The 23,129-nt window shown below is 48.9% G+C and overlaps 1 protein-coding gene and 1 non-coding gene across 4 annotated transcripts in view; one reads left to right on the top strand and one right to left on the bottom strand.

Moving 5' to 3' along the window:
- TMEM63C (transmembrane protein 63C) overlaps window positions 1-23,129 on the bottom strand; it is a 79,445-nt gene that overhangs the window by 55,449 nt on the left and 867 nt on the right. For all 3 annotated transcript variants that reach the window (XM_054449088.2, XM_054449090.2, XM_054449089.2), the window contains exon 2: window positions 9,307-9,466. The gene's annotated coding sequence lies outside the window, so the exon portion shown is untranslated. The remainder of the gene's footprint in view (window positions 1-9,306; window positions 9,467-23,129) is intronic.
- Window positions 4,368-4,494, top strand: LOC129013440 (small nucleolar RNA SNORA32). Its single transcript, XR_008493916.1, has one exon. It is a non-coding gene; the product is annotated as a small nucleolar RNA SNORA32 (small nucleolar RNA).

The raw sequence follows: 23,129 nt of genomic DNA, 5'->3' as shown, positions 1-23,129 counted from the left end.
TTCTTCAGGGAGCCTTCTGGGTACACCCCCAGGTCTTGCTGATCTCACTCTCCCTTCCATCCTACTGTTCTCACTTATTCTTTCCCGAGTTCTCTACCGGGTAGGGGTTGCTAAAGAGGATGAGATGTGTTCCTCCCCTCTTCAAGCTCATTCTAGGTGAATGAGAAAGGCCTTGGCTGAAAGGCAGTGATAACGCAGTATGAGAAGGGCTTGCAGATGCACCGAACCCAATCTGCAGTGCCCGGGGAGGCCTCCTGGACCAAGCTGTGATGGAATCAGCTAGAAGGGCTTTCTTCGCTCTCCTTAACTTGGCCAGCAAGGCCTGGGTGTGCAGCCCTACCTAGTGTTCTGGCTTCATCGTGTCAAACTTCCCCCTCACTTCCATCTCCAGCCTCCTAGGTTGTTCCCTCAGTTCCTGGAGCATGCCACCTTCCCTCCTGCCACAAGGCCTTTGCATATGCCAGTCCCACCACCTGGAAGGTTCTCTCTCCCATTACTTGATTCATTCTCCCCCTGGTTAATCTCAGCTCCATTTTTGCTTCCTTAGGGAAAAGCTCAGGCAAGGCCCAGCTCCCCAAGTCCTATGCCTCTGAGCATCTTGGGAGGCAGGCATCATGTATGCAGTAAATGTGGATTTCTAGTACTAGACTCTCTGGGCCCAAGTTCCACCTCTGCTACTTACTAGCCCCATGTCTTTGGGCAAGCTTCTTAACCTCCCTGTGCCTCAGTTTCCTTATCTGTAAAATGGAGATGTTAATAGCACCTCCCTTATTGGGTGGATGTGAGGTTTAATAGAGCCAACTCACATGAAACATTAGAGCAGTGCCTAGCACATTGCAATGGCTCAATAAAGTTAAGTGTAATTTTCCTTGTTGTAACTAGTACATTCGATATTGTTTACGGGATGACGTAGCAGATGGCTGACTCCCCACACCTCCCCGCAAAGGGAAGCTCCTTGACAACAGAGCCCTTGGCTGTGTTTGCTGATTATTTCCTCTGCTGTGCTGGATGGGGTTGAGTGCTTTACAAATATTTGCAGAAGAAGGGAAAGATTGGCAGTGGGTTGGGGTAGGACTCATTTGGCCCCCATGATGAGAGTGTTTTGGCTGGAGGAGATCTTACAAATCATCTAACTTAAGCCCTCCTTCCACAGAGGGACAAAGGGAGCTGCTGGTGAGCATTTCTCTGGGCTTCCAGTCTCAGGGGGCTGAGCAGCCTTTGCCCACCTCTGTCTCCCTCTAGGGCTTTGCTCAAAGCCTATCATGGCAAAATCTCAGACTGAGGCATCTGTTTCTGTTTTGATTTAAAAAAAAAATGTGGCGCATCTCATATGTGAGTGTTGTGAAGCAAATACATTCACCACAACTGGGTGAAGCTGCAGGATCCAGTTTGACCCTGAGTTATTGCTGCAATTCTCGTCTCCGTGGTAACAAGTCCCCACTAAGTCTTCAGCCAGCAAGGCTGGGCAATGGCTCAGCTCAGCTCCTCGTCTGCTGGGCTAAGATGCCAGCAGGCAGGCAGCATGGTTCTCCCTCCAGCCTCTCCCCTGACTGCTTCCTCCACAGGAGTCTGGAGGGGGCAGAAGGAGGAGAGGGAGGTGAAGCAGCCATAGGGATATAGCAGCAGAGGCCCTGACCCCAGAGTCAGCTCCAGCTAGAGCCGGGTTGGAGGCTGCCGGTGGGGAGGTGCCTACCAGCAGGAGCAGCCTACTGGGGCCATCCCACCCCACCTCCTGCTGCTGCCAGGGTGGGCTCTGATCAACCAAAGCTCTGCAGCCAGTCACACTCAGATCCAACCAGCTGTTGACAATTTATTACTGTCTAGATAGAGCCACCCTGCACTGAACACCTGCTCTGGGCCAGCCCCGAGCTAGGCGCTGAAGAGGCAGGGATCCATTACATATGGCCCGTCCTCAGCAAGCACACAGTCAGGTGGAGACCCAAGTGGTGTGAAAGTAGCCAGAATAAAGAACAACGGGTGCATGGCCAGGCAGGAAAAGCAAGATGTAGATGGCACATGGAGAATGCTGCCTCCTGTGTGTCTCCATTTCCTCTAGAAGGATGCACAAGAAACTGTTGCCAGTGCTTGTTTTCTGGGCAGGGAACTAGATGGCGAGGAAGACTTACCTTTCACTCTGTTCTCTTTATTGCTTTTTTTTTTTTTTTTTCGAGATGGAGTTTCGCTCTTTTGCCCAGGCTGGAGTGAAGTGGCAGGACCTCGGCTCACTGCAACTTCTGCCCCCTAGGTTCAAGTGATTCTCCTGCCTCAGCCTCCTGAGTAGCTGGGACTACAGGCATGCGCCACCATGCCTGGCTAATTTTTGTACTGTTAGTAGAGACAGGGTTTCACTATGTTGGCTGGGCTGGTCTCTACCTCCTGACCTCAGGTGATCCACCCACCTTGGCCTGCCAAAGTGCTGGGGTTACAGGCATGAGCCACCATGCCCAGAGTCTTTATTGCTTTTTGAATTTTGTACTATACGCATACCTAACCGTTTTGAACAAAACAAAACAACAAAACCAAACTGAAAAGCAGCATCACTGGGTAAGTGTTGTAATAAGGATGTGGGCTTCTCAGTTGCTGGACACCCAGAGAGGAGGAGTGGATAGCTCTGACACTTAGGGACTCTGTCTCCTCTCAGGAGCTCAGTTCCATGTGCCAGGTAGAGGGGTGTGTGTGCGTGCGTGTGTGTGTGTGTGTGTGTGTGCCTGCCTGTCTGCCTCTGTAGCTATGTGTTTGGGATGTGCAGAGCTACTGGGTTGAACAGTATCCTCCCAAAATGCATGTCCACGTGGAACCACAGAATGTGACCTTGTTTGGAAATAGGGTCTTCGCAGATGTAATTAGTTAAAATGAGGGCATACGTGATGAGGGTGGCCCCTGAATCCAACGACTGGTGTCCTTAGACGAAGGCCATGAGAAGACAAAGGAAGAGACTGGAGTGAGACAGCTGCAAGCCAAGGAATGCCAAGAGCTGCTGACAACCCCCAGGAGCTAGGAAGAGGCAAGTAAGGATCCTCCCTTAGGTCCTGCAGAGGGAGCACGGCCCTGCCAACACCTTGATTTCAGACTTCTGGCCTCCAGAACTGGAAGAGAATAACTTTCTGTTGTTCAGAACCATATAGTTTGTGGTAATTTGTTGCAGAGCCCTAGGAAGCCAATACAGTGGGTCTATGCATTGGTGCTTGCGTGTTTTGAGGTCTGTGTGTCAGTGTGTTTGTGTGTGTGTGTGTGTATCTGAGTATGTTTTGAGGGGTATTTGGTTGTGCTTGGGAATGTGTTTGGGATTATATTTTGGGTTTTAGATGCTTGTGTTTTGGGTTGCATGCATATTTAGGTGTTCACATGTGTGCATGTTGAGTTGTATACACTTGTGTGTTTTGGGGCTTGTGTGAATTTATGTGTTTTTAGCCAATGATCTCTAGGGCCTCCCTTAGCTGTGTCATTCCAGAAGTCTGCCCTGGGGCCCCTGCTGCAGGGAGCACCTAGAAGGGATGCTGGGCAATGGCAGTGGGGAATGGACTCGAGAGCAGGTGGGAGCAGCGTCCTGTCTGGTCTAGGGCCACCTGGGAGAGGGCAGGGGCATCTCAAGTGTCCCCATCACACCTGCCCTGTCAGTGCAATGATCTCAGCCTCGGGAGTGGGGGTCCAGTAGGAGCCATGTCCTGGGGGCCCAGCCCCAGGGCCTTCTTGGAAGCCTTCAGCAGAGAAGAAACCATCCCCCCTACTCCCAGAGACACTCTACTTCCTCTCCTCTTTGGTGTTAGTTTATGGGAAAGTGAACGCACACCCTTGAAACATTACAGCAATGGGTCTCACATTTTGATGGGTCACAATCAGCAGCAGGGCTTATTACATCACAGATCGCTGGGTCCCGCCCCAGGGTTTCTGCCACAGCAGGTCTTGGTTAGCGCCTGAGAATCTCTATCTCCAACAAGTCCCCAAAGGATGCTGATACCGCTGGGCCAGGGATCTCACATTGAGAATCACTATCCTAGACCACAGAACAGGAGAGGGAGGCTCCTCTTCAGCTCCCTCATCTGACCCCCAGACTTTGGTGTGGGCAGCCTCGTGTTCTTAGGATAGGCCCTGGAAAAGGCAGGCTCAAGCTGATTCTTTCAGTCTCACTGTCTCTCCCACCCGTCATTCACAAAATAATTTATTCAGCAAATTACAGTCCAGACTCTGTTCCCTGAACTCAAAGTGCCTACAGGCAAGACACAAGGCTCTAGTGTGTACACAGACCCCTAAGAAGACCCTAACAAGACCGCATAGCTGCACTCTGGAGCTCTGTTCAAGGAGTACTGGGGGCACAGAGGAGGAGCTCCTGCCTCAGTCCTGGAGAATCCACAAAGACTGCCTGGAGGAGGTGCCAGCCAAGGCAACTCTTAAAAGACGGATAGCTTCTCTTTTGCTGTGGATGTGACCACAAAACATTTCCCACTTGGTTTTCTATCTGCTACCTTGCTCTTAGCCAGCCTATTGGGAACATTTTATGAACACTTTATTAAACTGTTACCAAAAAAAAAAAAAAAAAAAAAAAAAAAAGACAAACAGCACTAGATCACTTTAACTGAGCACTTATAACCTGCCAGGTGCTGTGCTAAGACTCTGGAAGCACGAGAGCACCTGTGTCCTCACATCACCACCAAGAGGGGAACTATTGTCCTTGAGTGAGATTTGAGCCTAGCCAGTTGGCCTCAAGGCATCACATTCCTAGCCTGAGGACACATGGGCCTCCTACCATGTGGAGGACAGGGCAGAACATTCCAGGAGGAGACCTGGGCATGTATAAAAGCCGAGAGGCAGATGGGGAGCGGGGGCAGGACAAGATGTGAGCCTAGTTCAGGTCCCCTGGATGGAAATGCACCACCCCTCGGGGCAGCAGAGCCAGGATGGGGGGCCAGGTTAAAGCCTATTTCTGGGCTCTGGCGCCATCTGTCTAAATAGGGCCAGAGCCACATTGGCTGCCTCGTGTGCTCTCTGAGCACAGCTGGTCCAGTGATGGGTGGAAGGCAGATGGCAGAGGCTGAGGGTCTGGCTCACAGGGCCTCACAGGGCCTGGGGGGCATGAGGGGCCTGAGAATCCCTGCTACCATAGTGGGAGCTCTCTATTCACAGGTTTGCTTGTGATGAAGGTTAGCCCTGCAGGGAGGCTGTGCCGAGGGGCTGAGGGGTGGTGGCTGGCACAACCTCCATGACTCATGGTGGATCCACATCTTAGCTCCCTGGCAGTCTCCATGTGGCTCTGGGGATCATCAGAGCCTCCTCAACTACAGCACAAGCTCCAGGGCAGGAGCCAGCCTCCTCTGACCTTGCCCCTGCCCCTTGGGTAGGGGATCAGGAAAGCCACACTGATCCAGGCTGAATGAGGACTTGAATGGCGACCTGAAGCCAGATGATGGAAAAAGAGAAAGTGAGCTGCAGCTGCAGCAAGAGGTATTTCAGTTAGACACAAGGAAGCACTGGCCTGGGAGACTGAAGGGAGTACCAGCTATTTCTGGGAGAAGAGAGGGATCCCTCCTTCCGTCTGCGACAATCTGCCTCTCTGGAAAAAGGTTGGTGGGGATTTCTCTCTCCTCGTCCTTCACCAGCTCCTCTCTCCTCTCTCACCTACATTTTAGTTTCCCCTCCTTTCTTGCCTGCCTCCACTTCTGCCTTCGTTGTCTGAGTGGGCCTGGCTCATCACAGTGTTGCTGGAAGCCTTTGAGCAGGGACACAATTCAGCCAGTGTTCGCTGAGTCCCACACCTGCTGGAGGTGAAGGAGTCCAGGCCCTGCCCAGAGCACTTCCAGCCAGGTGGAGACACAAGACAGGAAAACCAGTGCCTACACCCAAGGCAGAGTAAGAGCCACACACTGAGAAAGGAACAAGCCAAGCTGTGGGGCTCAGAGATCACAGCCCGGGGGGTCAGGGAAGGCTTCGGAGAGGTGGCATTTGGAGAGTGGGTGAGATTTCTATACTGACAGAAACCAGTGGGAACAAGGAGAGTCCAGGCAGAGGGACAAATGAGAAGAAGAGGGAAACAGAGAGTGGACTGTTCCGGAAATGGCAGGCAGACTAGCTTGGCTGAAGAGGTGGGATGAGAAGGGTCTGGTGAGATAACAGGCAAGTTGGGACGAGATCATGAGGCCCTGAATCTCGGTTGAATGATTTGCACTTGATTGTGTAGGCAGTGCGGAGCTATCGAAAGTCTTGGAGGAAGGGCATGACATTATCTGGGCTGGGACTGGAAGAGCTTCTAGATTTTGCTCCTATCCTAGGATCTCATGAAAGGCACTTGGCCTTGATTCCGAGCCCCCGGGCCTCTCAGGAATCCCCAAGGGGAGCAAACCATCTGTGTGTCTCAAATGTTGCCTTTCTGGTGACGTCTGTCCTGACCATCCTACTTAATAACGCAGCTCCTCTGGCACCCCTGATTGCCCTCCCTTTCTTTCTCTGTGTTTTTTATTTCCCCCATTGTATTTATCTCCTTCTAACATACATCATCCATAATACGCTGTTTATTATCTGCCCCATTTGAATGAAAGCCCCCTGAGAGCAGGGTCATGTTTGTTTTACTTGCTGTTGCCTAGTCCAGTGCCTGGAATCTCAACAGATTCATTCATTCTTCAAGTGCATAAAGAGAAAAATACCACCTTGCAGGAACCACCACGCTCTGGTTTGCCTCCTCCCTGTCCCTTCACTGCTGGCTTCCTAGGCTTGGCAGCACCGAGCCTCCAAGTGGAAAAATCTCTGAGAAAACTAGGCAGAGCTGCGCAGCTTCCCTCCTGCACTTCCCATCCTTGCCAGGAGTCTGGAAACATTTGAACTGTTCCCTGCTCCTGCCAAAAACCACCACTATTTTCCTGTATCTCAGAGCGGAGGCCAGGCAAGGACAATTTCCCCACCTAAGGAAAGCTAGAAGTTTGCAGGACTGAAACAGCTCCACTCGGCAGCCTGGAGAACAACTCTGATGGTCTGATCAGAATCGCGGCAAATTCCCAAGTGCCCACTCCATGCGTGCAGTGGCTCTGGGCATTTTGCTCCATTTTGCCCTCATCCTGACTCCACGAAGCAGGTGTTATCCTCCGCGTTTCACAGATGGGAAAATACAGAAGTTCATTGACATGACCAAGGTCTCTCCACCAGATAAGGAGGCTGGTCTCAAATGCTGTTCTGTCCTGTCCCAGCCCAGGGCTTGTTCCTCCACAGTGTGTGGCCTGCCTTCCACCAGAGGGGCTGAGATGCAGGATGGAGCTAGCTGAGTTCTCGGTCCCAAGATGCCAAATTATGGGTAGTCTCTGCTGGCCTCAGGCTTTCCACCTGAGCCATGGGAGCCAAGGTTTTGGCCACAGCCCCATGATGAATGAGGACCATGACGTCACGTCTGCTGCCTGGCCTGAACTCTTCAGAGTACACATTATAACTGCGGTCACTGCCTGTCTGGGCAATGGCCAAGTGTCCTCTCTTCACTCTGATGTGGACCAAGGCTGGAGCCCAAAATAGGGCTCACTGCATTTGCAGGCCCAGTGGATCCAAGGGAAACCAACCCTAGCCCTGTGTGCGGATCCAGGGCCCCAGATCCAGGTCTGCTCCTGGCCAGGCTATGGTTGGGGAGGCAGAAGAGCTTGGATCAAACCCCCAGATGTGGGCTGTAGGTGACTGCACTTCCATTCCTTAGGGACTCAGTTCACCCACTCTGAGAGTGGAAACCCTCTCCCAACAAACATTACTGATTCCTTATTACATGCAAGGCAAACAATATTTTTCTCTGCCTTCAAGCCCTTAAAGTGAAGTTAGAGCACAGTCATTAACTAGACAATGGGGAGTCACGAATGGTGGTAGAGCCAGGGGAATTGGATGACTGCACTGTGTCTTAGGGAGGTTGATCAGGCAGCAGACTATGGCTGGGAGAGAACAGACTTTTGCATTGATCAGATCTAATGTGTTAAGCACTTACTGGGTGCTAGATGTTGTTTCAGGTACTTTACAGATATTACCATAGTTAATCTTCACCCTAGGGTACTATTGTTAACCCCATTTTACAGATGAAGAGACAGAAGTACATAGAGATGACAAGGCCAGTAGGTGGTTGAGCTGGGATGTGAACCCATCTGGCTCCACTGCTGCCTTTTCTAGTAATCTTGAACAAGAGTCTGGCATAGGGCTGGGGCCCTGGGAATGGCCAGAGGAACAGAAGTGAAACACTGCCTGTGGCTAAGGCTCCCTTCCCTGGAGGGCTCTCCCGAGAAAGGACCAGGAAATTACAAAGGGGACATAAAGAACCATATCTAAGATTATTTCTATCAGTAACGGCAACAATCACGATGATCTTGGCCAACACCCCACGCAGGATAGTATCTTCTTTCATGTAAGAGAGATTTGAGACACTCTCAAATAGAGAAATCTTATCACAGTTAGAGCTTCCTCTGGAAAGCTTCCTGGACTCTCTAATCCTTCCTCAAAGATTTATTTATTAATGTATTTACTTACTTAAATAGGGAAGAAAGCCTCACTTAGATGCTAACCTAGCTTCAATACCTTCTAGCTTGGGATGTCCAGCCACTGTCAATGTTCCTTTTGCAAAGTAGGGAGGAGTTGCTGGAGGTAACTGGGAAGGTGGAAGGAGAGGAAGAGGAGTGTGGGGCACAGGCTGGGCTGAGGGGCAAGGGGAGGCCACTAAGCCCAGGAAGGGCTGTCTAAAGCCAAAGGGCTTCCCGCGCTGTTTTGACAAGATTACACCTGATTCCTCTGAGATGTTCAACCACAACATTGGAAACTACACTATTGATATAAGTAATACTTGAGAAGTAAAAAGAGATTGCGGTTGAATTCCGCCTCTAAGATCCCTAGCTCTAGCAGTCTATGAAGATACCATCTGTCTTAATCCTTTCCTTGAGGATAAAGTGTCAAGAGTTAGGGAACTCTTGGAAGAGCCGCGTCTGGCCGGATTCTAGGCTTGCCCCAAACCAGAGTCAGCTGGGTAAGAACCACCAGGGGGCCCAGCTAGCAGCTCAGCCCCGGGGGAATTTCCAGGGGACAGAGGACATCCTGACCAAAACCAGAGCATCTTCTGCCCCTTCCCAGGCCTCATGGGCAGGGTCACCTGGGACAGCGCCCTTCGGAATGGGGTTAGGCCGTTCCTGCCCCTTTCCTGGCAGGTTGTGGGTTTAGGAAGGCTTAGGGAGGGTCTTTGCCCAAGTGCTGGCTAGAGAGCTGCAGGCCATGGGCATCCAGGATGGCCACATTTCCCAGGCTCAAGGCGGGGAGCTGGCGCTAGGGCTTAGCCCTGATGGGTGATGGGATGATGCCAGGGGCACCTACCTGGAACAGCAGCTGAGGTTTGGGGCTCAGGCCCCACGTGGCCTCTGGGCTGTAATAGGACCTTCCCTCCTCTTGATCAGTCCCCAGGAAACGGTGCTTCTGAGTGGCCCAGCGGTGTCCTCGCTCGATTCCTGACTCCGAGGGAGGCTCCTCCAAGGCTCTATGGCACAGGGACAACAGAACCCTCTCAGTGCGTGTGGGCGTGCATCCCACTCCTCCCTGGCCTCCTTGCAGCTCCTTTCCAAGCCCAGGCTGGCCAAGCCCCTCCCAACTCCAACATGCTTGTCAGTATCTCCCACAAGGCCTGCCTTGGGGAGCTCTGATGGGGTGAGGGGTACTCCAGAAGCATCCATGACCCCCAGCCTGCCCCAGCTCCAAATCCAGGCCAGCCAGTGCCCACCCCTGGGGTGGGTGAGCTGGGAGCTACCATTCAACCCAGCTGAGCAGCAGCTGTGGGGAGGGGGCCATGGAGAGAGCACGGCACTGGGAGTCCAGGCACCAGCTCTGTCACTTCCCCTGCTGAGCTGGAGCACCCCACCTTCCCTTGCTGGTGTGGGGGTGTTCAGCCTAGATGCACAGACAATGCCAGCAGGGTTGAGCTGGGGGAGGTCAAAGGGGTCATACACATCACCCACTTCAGAATCATCTGCAGGAGGAGGGGGAGGGCTTGCTAAAATGCAGGTGGAAGGGCGCTACCTTGACCCACTGAACTTGAATCTCCAGGAGGGTGTTTGGGAACCTGCATTTTAACAAGTTCCCCACATGGGTGCCCATGAAGTAAGACTCAGTAGATAACACACTGGGAAAGGGCAGACAAGTCCAAGGATGATTTTATAATCCACATAAAGGGATCATCGGTCCCTTTCCTGAAAGCAGCATCACAAGAGCCCAGTCTCTGCAGCCAGCTAGCCAGGGAGCCCCGGCAGCTTGCTAAATCCTCTCTAGCTCTCATTTTCCTCATGGACAAAATAAAGATTGGAGGTGAAATCTTGGGCCCGCCCACATCTAAAATTGTGAATGCAAGAAGAGGTGAACCCACTGAGAAACGAATTTAAAAACAAAGTTCAGGGTGAGGCATTTTAACTGGTATTCTCCCCCTTATAATTTGTATCTTCTTAAATATTCTTGTTTTGTTTTGTTTTGTTTGAGATGGGGTCTCACTATGTTGCCAAGGCTGGTCTCCAATGCCTGCGCTCAATTGATCCTCCCGCCTCCGCCTCCTAGGTAGTTAGGATTACAGGCACATGCCACCATGACCGGCTTTAAATATGCTGTTTAAATTCTGAAAATAACATGCTTAGGGGAAAAAAAATCAAACCATTCAAAATAATACACAATGAAAATGAAATCTAGGCTGGGCATGGTGGCTCACACCTGTAATCCTAGCACTTTGGGAGGCCGAGGTGGGAGGTTCACTTGAGCCCACAAGTTAGAGACCAGCCTCGGCAACATGGCAAAAACCTGGTTCCACAAAAAATACAAAAAAAAAAAAAAAAAAAAAATTAGCTGAGTGTGGTGGTGTCCGCCTGTAGTCCCAGCTACTCGGTAAGCTGAGGTGGGAGGATTACTTAAACCCAGCAGGTTGAGGCTTCAGTGTGTCATGATAGTGCCACTGCACTCCAGCATGTGTGACAGAACAAGACCCTGTCTCCAAAAAAAAGAAAGAAAGAAAGGAAGGAAGGAAGAAAGGAAGAAAGGAAGGAAGGAAGAAAGGAAGGAAGGAAGGAAGAAAGAAAAAGAAAGAAAGAAGGAAAGAAAGAAAGAAAGAAAGAAAGAAAGAAAGAAAGAAAGAAAGAAAGAAAGAAAGAAAGGAAAGAAAGGAAGGAAAGAAAGGAAAGAAAGAAGGAAAGAAAGAAAAAAGAAATATGGCATGGATGTCCCTGCCATCTCAGACCTATGCCCCATTCTCCAATATAAGTATCGTTTCCTAAATTTTCCTCGAGAATTTTTTTCAGAAATATGAACATACACGCACACACACACACACACACACACACACACACACATATATATCTATCTATGCCTGCATCTTTATTTTAAGCCCAACCAGGAACATATTCCCAGTACTTATATTTGCTTTGCTAATTAACATACATCACACATCTCTGCATACCAGCACAGACAGATCCCTCCATTCTTTTCATAGCTCATAGTGTTCCACTGAACTGATGCACTACAATTTCTGTGAATCTGTCCTTGTTGATTGATATTTAGGTTATTTCTACATTTTTTGCTGCACAAGCAAAGCTGTAATGAACATCTTTGTTTTTTCTTGTTTGTTTTGAGACAGCATCATACTCTGTAATGAATATCTTTGTTTTTTCTTGTTTATTTGTTTGTTTTGAGACAGTGTCATACTCTGTTGCCCAGGCTGGAGTGCAGTGGTATGATCCCAGCTTACATTAGCCTCAACTTCCTGGGCTCAAGCGATCTATCCACCTCCATCTCTCAAGTAGCTGGAAACACGGGCACCCACTACCATGCCCGGCTAATTTTTTTTTTTTTTTTTTTTTTTTTTTTTTGAGACGGAGTTTCACTCTTGTTGCTCAGGCTGGAGTGCAGTGGCACGGTCTTGGCTTACTGCAACTTCTGCCTCCCGGGTTCAAGCGATTCTCTTGCCTCAGCCTCCCGAGTAGATGGGATTACAGGCATGCGTCACCACACCTGGCTAATTTTGTATTTTTAACAGAGATGGGGTTTCTCCATGTTGGTCAGGCTGCTCTCAAACTCCCAACCTCAGGTGATCCGCCCGCCTCGACCTCCCGAAGTGCTGGGATTACAGGCGTGAGCCACCTCACGAGGCCTAAATTTTTTTTTTAATTTTTGTAGAGATGAGGTCTCACTTTGTTGCCTAGGCTGGTCTCAAACTCCCGGGCTCAGGTGATCCGCCTGCCTCAGCCTCCCAAAGTGCTGGGATTACAGCCGTGAGCCACCGCGCCCAGCCTACATCTTTGACTTTATATCTTTGTGCACATATATGAGGCCAGCTAGAGGATATCCCTGGGTCAAAACTTATGTGAACCTAACATTCTGATAGATATTGCCAAATTGCCCTCCAATGAGGGTGAACCAGTTTGCTCTGCCCCAGCAACTCATACCCTCAAGTGTGCATTATCAGATTGTTGGATTTTTACAGTGAGTTTAAAAATGGTATCTTGTTTCAATTTGTAATTCAGTTGTCAAAAAAGACAGACATATTTTCATGTTTATTGACTGAATGGCCTTTGCACTTATTTTTCTGTGACTTGTCTGTGTCCATCCTAATTTCTTACTGATTTTTAAATAAGTTTTTCTAAATTAAGGCAACTTACTTCTTGTCATGTGTATTGCAAATTGTCATTCATTTCTTTTTGAGTTTATTTATGTCATCCTTTGGACTTGCTTAAAAAGCCTTTCCCATTTGAGAATCATGAAAGTATTTGCCCATATTTTCAACTTGTATTCTTGAAGGTTTCTTCCTCCTTTTCTTCTTCTCCTTCCTCCTGTTGTTGTTCTTCTTCTTCCTCTTCCTCCTCTTCTTCTTCTCCTTCTCCTTCTTCCTCTTCCTCCTCTTCCTCCTCTTCTTCTTCCTCTTCCCCTTCCTCCTCCTCCTCCTCCTCTTCTTCTTCCTCTTCCCCTTCCTCCTCCTCCTCCTCCTCTTCTTCTTCCTCTTCCCCTTCCTCCTCCTCCTCCTCCTCCTTCGTCTTTGTCTTATTCTTTCTTGAGGCAGGGTCTCACTCTGTTGCCCAGGCTGGAGTACTTATGTGACACAATCATAGCTCACTGCAGCCTTGAACTCCGGGGCTCAAGTGACTCTCCTGCCTCAGCCTCCCGAGTAGCTGCAACTACAGGCACGCACCACCACACCTGGCTTTCTTCTTTCTTTTTAAAATATCTTTGCCCCCTCTAGAATTTATTTTGATGTAGGGATTGTGGTAGGGCCCAACTTTATTATTTTTTTCAAAGGGCTACACAGTTGTCCTAAAGTCATGTTTGAATAATCCATTTCCTGCTCCCCTACCCAACAATCCTTCCTCTAAATTCAAAATACCAATTTGACTATGTAAGAGGATGGATACAAAGAGCATATACTCAGAGTCAAGTGCTTGGTTCAAATTTCCACTCTACTGGACCTAGGATAAGTTGCCTGCCCCTTCTGTGCCTCTCCTCATCTAAAGATGGAGGTAACAATAACGCCATCTGCATGGAGTTATTGTGAGGATTAAATGAGTTATTACAAGTAAAGGGTGTAGAAAGATGCAACTAATCTATGTTGCCCACAAGAGGCTCAACCTTAGATGTAAAGGGTCACATAGGTGGAAAGTGAAAGGATGGAAAAAGTCATTCCATGCAAATGGTAACCAACAGAGAGCAAGGATGGCCATATTTATATCAGTCAAAAGCTGCCACAAAAGACAAAGGAGGCTATTACATAATGATAAAGACTCAATTCACCAGGAAGATATAACAATTATAAATACATATGCACCTAACAGCAGAGCACCCAAATATATGAAGAAATATTGACGAAACTGAAGGGAGAAATAGACAACACCGCAATAATAATTGGAGATTTCAGTACTCCTTTCAATAATGGATAGAACAACCAGACAGAAGATCAATAAGAAAATGGAGAACTAGGCCAGGCGCGGTGGCTCATGCCTGTAATCCCGGCACTTTGGGAGGCTGAGGCAGGTGGATCACCTGAGGTCGGGAGTTCGAGACCAGCCTGACCAACATGGAGAAATGCCATCTCTACTAAAAATACAAAATTAGCCAGGCTTAGTGGCGCATGCCTGTAATCCCAGCTACTCGGGAGGCTGAGGCAGGAGAAACACTTGAACCCAGGAGGCGGAGGTTGCGGTGAGCCGAGATTGTGCCATCACACTCCAGCCTGGGCAATAAGAGCGAAACTCTGTCTCAAAAAAAAAAAAGAAAAGAAAAAAGAAAAAGAAAAAGAAAAGAAAGAAAGAAAATAAAATAAAATGGAGAACTTGAACAACACTATAGACCAATTGGACCTAATAGACATATGCAAAAACTCCTCCCAACAGCAGCAGAATATACATTATCTCAAGCACATACGGAACATTCTCCAGGATAGATCACACCTTAGGCTACAGGTAAAGAATAAGACAGTGGCCACACAGGGGAACTACTATATGGTGGTTTTTACTATTATTATTATTGCATATTAAGTGTGCTTTGTTTATCAATCTGTGAAGCCGTTCCATCATTTGACAAATATCTACTACTATGTGTCAGGCCCTATTCCAAGTGCCAGGGAATCAAAAATGAAGTAGTCTTAAGAGCTGCTCCTGCCACCTCCAGTTAGACTTAGTACTGGTTTTTTAGCACTTACTAATATTTTAAATTTCTTCCATTATATTTAAAAAGTTAAAGTCTGTTTATATACAAACAAGCTATATATTTTTGCTTCTAATAGTTATTACCGATCATGTTGGTATATTGTTTTATTATTTCTAATTTTTTTTCAGTTGACAATCTTGTTCTTTTTTCTCCAGGCTGTCAATCTTACCGTCTACAATTTTGATAAATTTAGCACTTTTATAACTTACATTTTCAATATTTGTGTTGGCTTGTACTTCTAGAGTAGTATTAAAGAATTACAGTCGTGGTGATCATTCTTTCCTTGTGTGTGTTTATGTCTGAATACACATACAAGCACACACAGGCATACACAAAATCATGTTAAGCAACATCCATCTATTCCTATGAAGTAAGAGTTAAAATTAGAGACATGTTGAATTTTATCAAGTGCATTTTAGACATTTTTAGCACTTATGAAGTTGCTTGTATGATTTTTTATTTCTTTTGAGCTATTAGTTTGTTCAATTACATTAACAGTTTTTCTACTATGGAATTTATATTTCTGGAATACAGCCCCACTTGCTTGTGGTATGTTCATTTTTGTAACATAATGCTATGAGTCCATTTATTGCTATTTATGAATTTTGCACCACTATTTATAAGATTTTTTAGTCATTTTTCTCTTTTTGTGCTATCTTTGTCAAGGTTTGGTATCCATGTTGTTCGTACTTCATAGAATAATTTAGAATCTCTCCTTCTCTGTGATTTGGTGTAGCTGGTGCAATTTAAATAACATTGGCATTATCTGTGCCTTGGAGGTTTGATAGAAACTAGAAGCGATCTGAACCTTAATTTTTTTGGAGGAGAATTTTATGAAAACTCAGTTTCTTCAGTGATTATTGGTCTGTTGGGATTTTCTACCTCTCCTGATGTCAAACTGATGATTTACATTTTCCCAAAAAATCATCAGTTTCAGCTGGTTTTCAACTGGATTTACATATGGCCAAACACAGTACCAATAATAATAATAATAATAATAATAATAATTCTTTCTATTTTCTCTGCATCAGTGGCTATTTCCCCATTTTAATGTTCAATTTTGTATATTTGCCTCAATCCTCTCCTAACCCCTATTAGATTATCTCATCTCTAAAAAATCATAAAATGACACATGATTTTCCCCCCAGGATCCTATTTACTATGTACACAACTCAGAAATAGAAGTGCTATAATCAGAGAAGGGGATGAGAGGGCAGCAGAGGGACAGCTTGATACAAAGTCAATCAACAAACATTTCAGACGTGCAAAGAGCCGGCACAGATATTCCCTGGCTTTAAGCACCCACGGCTGCTTTTCCCAACTCCCCCACCCCAGTGAAACCTGCCAGTTCCCTGAGCCCTTCACACCCAGCTGTCACCTCCTCTTGGACCCTTTCCTGACTCCCCAGGGAGATATCGGCACTTTTCCATAGACATCTCAGATTACTTTTCTTTAACTTTGAAAAATTCACTTAAACCAACTGAATTAACAAATGTAAACATTCTGTCATTTTTGCTTCAGCCGTTCTTTGTTAAATGAAGTGTTACTGACAAGTTAGAAGTCCTTTCTTTTCCCCTTTCAGTCTCAGCTCCTACTCTCTCCAAGGCACTACAAGCATGAGCTTGGTAGGCATTGCAACAGAAATTAGTAAATCCATAAATCATAGCTAGTACTGTTTTGTGATTTTTACGAAAACTAAATTTTCAGCCAGGCACAGTGGCTCACACCTGTAATCCCAGCACATTTGGAGGCCCACGTGGGTGGATCACTTGAGCCCAGGAATTTGTGACCAGGCTGGGAAACATAGCAAAACCCCATCTCTACAAAAAATACAAAAAAAAAAAAAATAGCTGGGTGTGGTGGTGTGCACCTATAGTCCCAGCTACTCAGGAGGCTGAGGTGGAAGGATCACTTGAGCCTGAAAAGTGGAGGCAGCAATAAGTCAAGATCGCACCACTCCACTCTAGCCTGGGCAACAGAGCAAGACCGTCTCAAAAAAAAAAAGAAAAAGAAAAAGAAAATCAAAGTTTCACTAATGGTATTATTTTGCAATTTCCTTTTTTTGCAACATTGTTTCTGAAATTTATTCATGTTAATACAGAATGTATCCATATGTGTATGTACATATATATCAGCTTTGCTAAGGTATAATTTATAAAAAATAAAACTCCCCAGTTACACATAGTTTAACTGCTGCACAGTATCACAGTTTTATTCATTATTCTATTGTTGCAGATATTGAGGTTGAGGTCTCTCTTTTTTTTTTTTCTGTTTGGTTGCCCAGGCTATAGTGCAGTGGCACAATCATAGCTCACTGAAACCTCAAACTCCTGGGCTCAAGCAATTCTCCCACCTCAGCCTCCCAAGTAGCTGGGTCTACAGGTACACACCACCCCACTTGGCTATTTTTTTTTCTTAGTAGATACAGGGTCTTGCTATGTTGCCCAGGCTGGTCTTAAACTCCTGGGCTCAAGCAATCCTCCCACCTGGGCCTCCAAAGTGCTGGGATTACAGGCATGAGCCACAGAGTCCAGCCAAGACCTCTTTTTTGCATTTCAAGCATTGCTGCCCTAGATACCCTTAGAGCTGTTTCCTTATGCACGTGTGTGAGTTTCTCTAGGTAATGTATACCTAGATGTGAAATCGTTCGTCATAAAGCATATACACATTCGGCTTTACTAGCATTCTTGCCAGAATGTCTCATGGAGCTTTGTATTGCTATTTTCACAGAATGTTATTATTTTTCTCAAGCTATTGTCATTAAACCATTTCCTTGTTTACCCACCCCCTTCCCCATGAATTACTGGAGGACCTGTGTGTGACTGGCACCCAATGAACACTTGAAAAGTGAAAGGATGAAGTCCTTTCTAGCAGAAGAGATAGACTCAAAGTGTTAAGGGCATTCAAGGCTGTTAAGATCTCATCTGGCTGAGATCCAGGGAGGGCCTCATCAAGGAGGTAGCATTTGAATTGGGCTTTGAAGGGCAGGAAGATGAACAGATGAGGATAGGGATAAGGACCAGGACTGGGATGGGGAGAGGCGGTGGCTCAGACAGTCCAGGGCACGTTTGATTTGCCAGAGCAATGGTTCTTAGCCGAGCTGGGGTGAGATGGGGCAGAAAAGCCAGGTGTGTGTATTTTGTAAAAACTTCAAGGGCATCTGACACATCCCCCGGCCCTACACACAAATAACCCCTGAGTGGTTGCAGAGCATGTGGGAAGGGAGCCTCACTGGAGAAGATGGGTTGGGCTTACTCCAAGATGAGCCTTCAATGGCAGGCTCTGGGTCAGAGCTGGGTTCAAAGGTAACTCCCAGGGGAAGTAGGCAGAGTCACGGGGACACCAGGCACTGGGATAGGGATGGGTCGGAAAGCCTGCTCTTCCCACTCACTTCCCTTCGTCTGTCTCTGGGAACAGATCAGGGCTGCGATGGTCTGGGTTCCCTCCCCAGCCACACAGGAGGGTGCTGGGACTGGGGCTCCTTCTGCTCCTCCACTTGGCAGCTCTGTGACCCAGGCCAAGGGCTTCCTGTCCCTTCCTCCCTGGCTGCTCCACGCAGCACAAACTGCATGTATGTGCCTGGGCCAGGGCCCCAAGAAGCCCCTCCATGGAGTGTAGAGCCTGGGCCTGGCCGTGCTGAGTCCCCTTCCTTTGCCTCGGCTCAGCCCCTCAGAACCTGGGTGGGGGCGGGGTGGGAATCCTAGCCTTCCATCTTCCCTGATCCCGTGACTCGAGATGTCCTTCAGCAGAACCCGGTTCTGGGCGCCCTGCCCAGAGTGGAGGGGAAGGGGAGAAACGCATGACCTTCTCTTCCAAGTCCTTTTGTCTCAAGCAACTTCAGCAAAACCACCAGCCCCAGCAGTAAGAGGTGAGCTCAGGATGTGTCAGCTGTGCTTGGGAGGACGGCGCACAGATGGCTCCCCTGGACACAGACTGGCCACGGCCCCAGTTTGGGTTCTGCTGCTTTGGTGTGTGAGTGTGGTTGCAGCTGTCACAACCTCTCAAGCCACAGCTTTCTTATCTATTGAGCGGGTGACTCAGACCTGCTTTCTCTCCCAAGGCGTGGAGAGGATTAAATAGTAATGACAGAGAATGTGAGGCTGCTGAGTGGCTCCAGGGCCTCAAGCCAGGCTCATCATTCAGGCTGTTGTTCTTCTGCTGCCTGAGAAGGTCTCCTCAAGCCAGGCCTAGTTGACATGCCTGGGCACATGAGGCGCCAGCCAAGGAAGGATCCCTGGTCCAGCAACAGCTTGTTCATTGTATGGAAGGACTCTCCCTGCCCACACCACAGAGACACACACACACACACACACACACACACACACACACCGTTGGTTCTGAGAAGATTCTCCCTCTGCCAGGTCCTCAGGGATGTGAGAAGCCTTTTTGTTTTTTTGTTTTGTTTTGTTTTTTGAGACAAGGTCTCGCTCTGTCATCTGGGCTGGAGTGCAGTGGTGCAATCACAGCTCACTGCAGCCTCAACCTCCTGGCCTCAAGTGATCCTCCCACCTCAGCCTCCTGAGTAGCTGGGACTACAGGCCTGGCTAATTTTTTCACTCTTTTGTAGAGACAGGGTCTTTCTATGTTGCCCAGGCTGGTCTTGAACTCCTGGGCTCAAGCAATCCTCCCTCCTAGGCCCCCCAAAGTGCTGGGATTATAGGCATGAGCCACCATGCATGGCCTGAAGCATTTTTGAAGGTGACAGTTCGGTTCCAACAGTGCCTGGAGCAGTCGACATTGTTGGTCAGCCATTGTTGGATATTGTTTGGTGTCATCAAAAAAGCATGGTCTGGCTGGGCACGTTGGCTCACTCCTGTAATCCCAGCACTTTGGGAGGCTGAGATGAGTGCATCACCTGAGGTCAGGAGTTTGAGACCAGCCTGGCCAAAAGGGCGAAACCCTGTCTCTACCAAAAACACAAAGAAATTAGCCGACATGTTGGCGCACGCCTGTAATCCCAGCTACTCGGGAGGCTGTGGCAGGAGAATCGCTTGAACCTGGGAGGCAGAGGTTGCAGTGAGCCGAGGTAGTGCCACTGCACTCCAGAGTGGGCAACAGAACGAGACTCTGTTTCCAAAAAAAAAGACAACAAAAAAAACATGGTCGCCATCCCAAGAGTCCCTGGACAGCTGGCCACTCAGCAGGCAGAGGGACGAGCAAATGGAAAGAAGGGGACTCCTGGTCACCAGGCACCAAGCTGGGCACCTTTCTGCTTCCTCCCATTCATCCTCCTAATGGCTCTGTGTGGAGGGGATTGCTTCACCATGTTGCAAATGCAAGGCTCACGGAAGTGAAGTGAGCAGGTAATGAAACAGGGGGGAACGCAGCTCCCAAGTGCTCCCCCAGGCAGCGTGTCCATGTGTGACAGGTCCTCTGTGCTTGCCCCCCATCAAAGCAGCACTGATTTCCCCACAGGGCCCTGGGTGCATGTTCCATTGCCCTCTGTAGTGTTTCTAGCCTATGGCCAAATCACTGCCACTCAGACACCCCAAGGCAATGAGGCCTCAACACCCAAAACGCAACAGACAGCTGTATCCCAGCGGACTGGCCACAGCTCCATCTTGCCCACCTATCTCTCCAAAGACCTTAGGGTTACTTGCTCTTCTGCTGGGACTCCATGGCCTGAGGCCAGCAAGCACCTTGCTGGGCACAACTCTGAGAAGACTCAGCCAGAGTGAGGAGAAGGCTTCTGTCTCCAGGACCTTCCTTGGCCAGGCCACTCAGTAATGGGGAGGGGACAGTTTGGTTTCCTGTTAGAAGCTGGTCTTTCTGCCTCTGATCCTCTAAGGACACCAGAGGCCCTGGCTTGGCAGGAATGAAGGTCTACAGGCACAGGGCTGGGCATGACTCATTCACCTCCAGCCCAGCTCTTCCCATCTCATCTTGAGGGTGCTTGTGTCAAACGGCAGAGTGGAAGGCTGGGAAAAGCAGAAGGTGGGAGCCCAGAACACTTGGGTCCTAGTCCTAGCTTTCTAAGCAGGTCTATGCTTTGGTTTCCCTTTGGGGAGCATGACTAATGACTAGAAGGAGGCAGGAGGTAACAATGAGGCACCCCTTCCCCGCCCACTCTGCCTCTGCATCTCTCAGCACCAGCCCCAGGGGTGTTGGCAAGGAATGTGGTAGCTTGAGTACATATCCTGCCCTAGAAACACAGAACATGGAGTCCTGGCCACGTGTTGTTCTTAAGAGCCACCCTCAGTTGGGCCTAAGCAATGCAGACAGATCTACAGCAAGGACACACCATACTTCATGAGCTGCCCACGTTCTCATCTCAGCTCCTCCTGTAACCCTACCTTGCAGGAGTTGCACCAGCCAACTCATGGGCAAGAATGTGGAGTTCCATTTACACCACCCATGCTGATGTGTAAGCTGTGAAAACCACTGCTCTCCCACGAGAGCAAAGAAGAGTGAGCATTGGGGCCCCACCTCAGGCAAAACAGGGCACTAAAAGCTGCTGATCTCACTGGAAGCTGAGCACTTCCTCTGAGCACTTTCATTACAGCCTTTCCCAGTGTGAGCCTGCCCATGGCCTGAGCACCACGTGGGATCCTGCAAACTGGACGCTCTGTGCAAACAGCTCCCAGCACTTTATGCCCATTATCTTTATGGTTCTTCCACCCGCCGCTTCCCAGGAAGAATCAGAGGTTGTGGGATTCGAGAGTTGAGGCTGTGGGGAGGGTACAGGCCTGTAGGAAGCTCCACGGTGCCACTAGACACCCGCATTTTCGGGGATGAACATCCTGTAAATATGTTAAATATAATGGATAGCTGGGGATGGGGGGAGGAAACTTCTCAAGGCCCCAAGCACAACTTGAAGTGGGCTGGGGAGGGCTGGTCTGCCTTCCCAGCCTAGAAGGATGCCCTAGGCTGGCCACAGAGAGAGAGAGCATCCTCTGAAGAAGAAATGACCATGTTTGCCCCATCGAGGCAGGAAACAGATGGCTTCCACCTAGACCAGAGACTCCAGGAATAATACTTCCCATTTGTAATAAACACTTGACAAGTTTCCAAAGCCCTCCCACCCATCTGGAGAAGGTGTTTTCATGCCTAGCTATCAGGTAGAGAAGCTGAGGGCAGAGTGCCCGCCAATAGAGGCACTCGGTCCAGGCTCTCTGCTCTTTAAGTCTGGTTCTCACCGGGGGCCTCTCTGAGGCCTGACCCTTTCTCTGCTAGCTGGGAGGGATACATACCATGTGGTTTCCCTCCAGTATGGTGGGCCCTCTCCTCTCTGGCGCTATATTGTCACCCCACAAGCAACTGGTTCCCATCTGGTTTACTGGGAACCCCATCCCTTCCCACAGGTTACCTCAGCAGCTCCTGGTGGTTATCATGCAACCCAAGGCTCCTGTGAAGCCAGCAGGGGCCAGCTTCAGGGGCGCTGTGCTCAGAGGGTGTCTGAAAAGGAGCAATTCATGAGCCAGGCACATGGCAACTCCTTTCACTTGGAGTAAACCGGTGCTGGCCCAAACCCCCCATCCGGAGATGCTGTCAGGGAGATAACTGAAGTCCCTCTACCTGTGGATCCCCACTCCCTGGCTATGCTCACAGCTGCTGGCACTCGGGCAGGAGGGATGCCTGTTTTTGGCTCCGATAGGCCCACAGAAATTGTGTATCCCTGTGAGGGCATAATGGGAAGGTAACCAAGAGACTTCACTTCCCCTCTTCAAGCTGCTTCCTTCCCAAGAAACTAGAAAACATATCTTAAAGGAGGAGAAAATGCTGGTGCTGTCCCCTGTCACCGACCTCCTCCACACCTATTAGGAGGCCCTCGCAGCCTCAGCTTCTCAGCGCTGGGACTGTGGGGTGCAAAGAGAAGACAGGAAGAGGCCCCTCCAGTCTGCCCTTTGGTGGTTGGGGAGTCAGGAGACGTGCACGTAGGTAAGAGACCTGGAGAACTCACTCCACCCTCTGTGCCTCAGTTTCCTCATCTGGCTCCGGGTCTAAAATGTCGCTCTCTCCTTGCCTCAGTTTCCCTCCAGGGAAGGTCATCTGTCCCAGGGAGAAGAACAAGGTGAATTCACTTCTAAGGGGAAAGTTCATTTCTAAGGGCAATAGATGGAATGTAGCCCATTTCTCCCAGGGACAGGGGCTGGAGAGAGAACAAGGATGAGGTGATAACAGAGGGTGGTGCTAAGAGATGGACCCCTTCTTGAGGGAAACCACGTCTTCCTGGAGCGTTGCAGGCTGTTGAAGGAGAAAGTTCATCTCCTCATCCCCATCAGCACGGGCCTTCCTCTCCTCAAAGCCAACTCTCATTCTTTCCTTGAACCCACAAGAACAGCAAAGGCTCACACCCCCTCTGCTCAGTTGAGTGTTTTTCATGAGCAATTTTCTCCTGTCCCCAGACAATCTAATTGCTGCTTACACCCATGATACCCTGGAGCCCCATGCAGAAGTTGCAACTCCCTGAATTCTCAGGGATGAGGAAATGGGGTGCTGGGGTAGGGGGAGGTCCCCGGGTCTAGAGAGGAAGA

The sequence above is a fragment of the Pongo pygmaeus genome, chromosome 15, assembly GCF_028885625.2.
Source record: "Pongo pygmaeus isolate AG05252 chromosome 15, NHGRI_mPonPyg2-v2.0_pri, whole genome shotgun sequence".
NCBI lineage: Eukaryota > Metazoa > Chordata > Mammalia > Primates > Hominidae > Pongo > Pongo pygmaeus.
The sequence above is the reverse complement of the archived record's forward strand: the minus strand, read 5'-3'. Positions and strand labels throughout refer to the sequence as shown.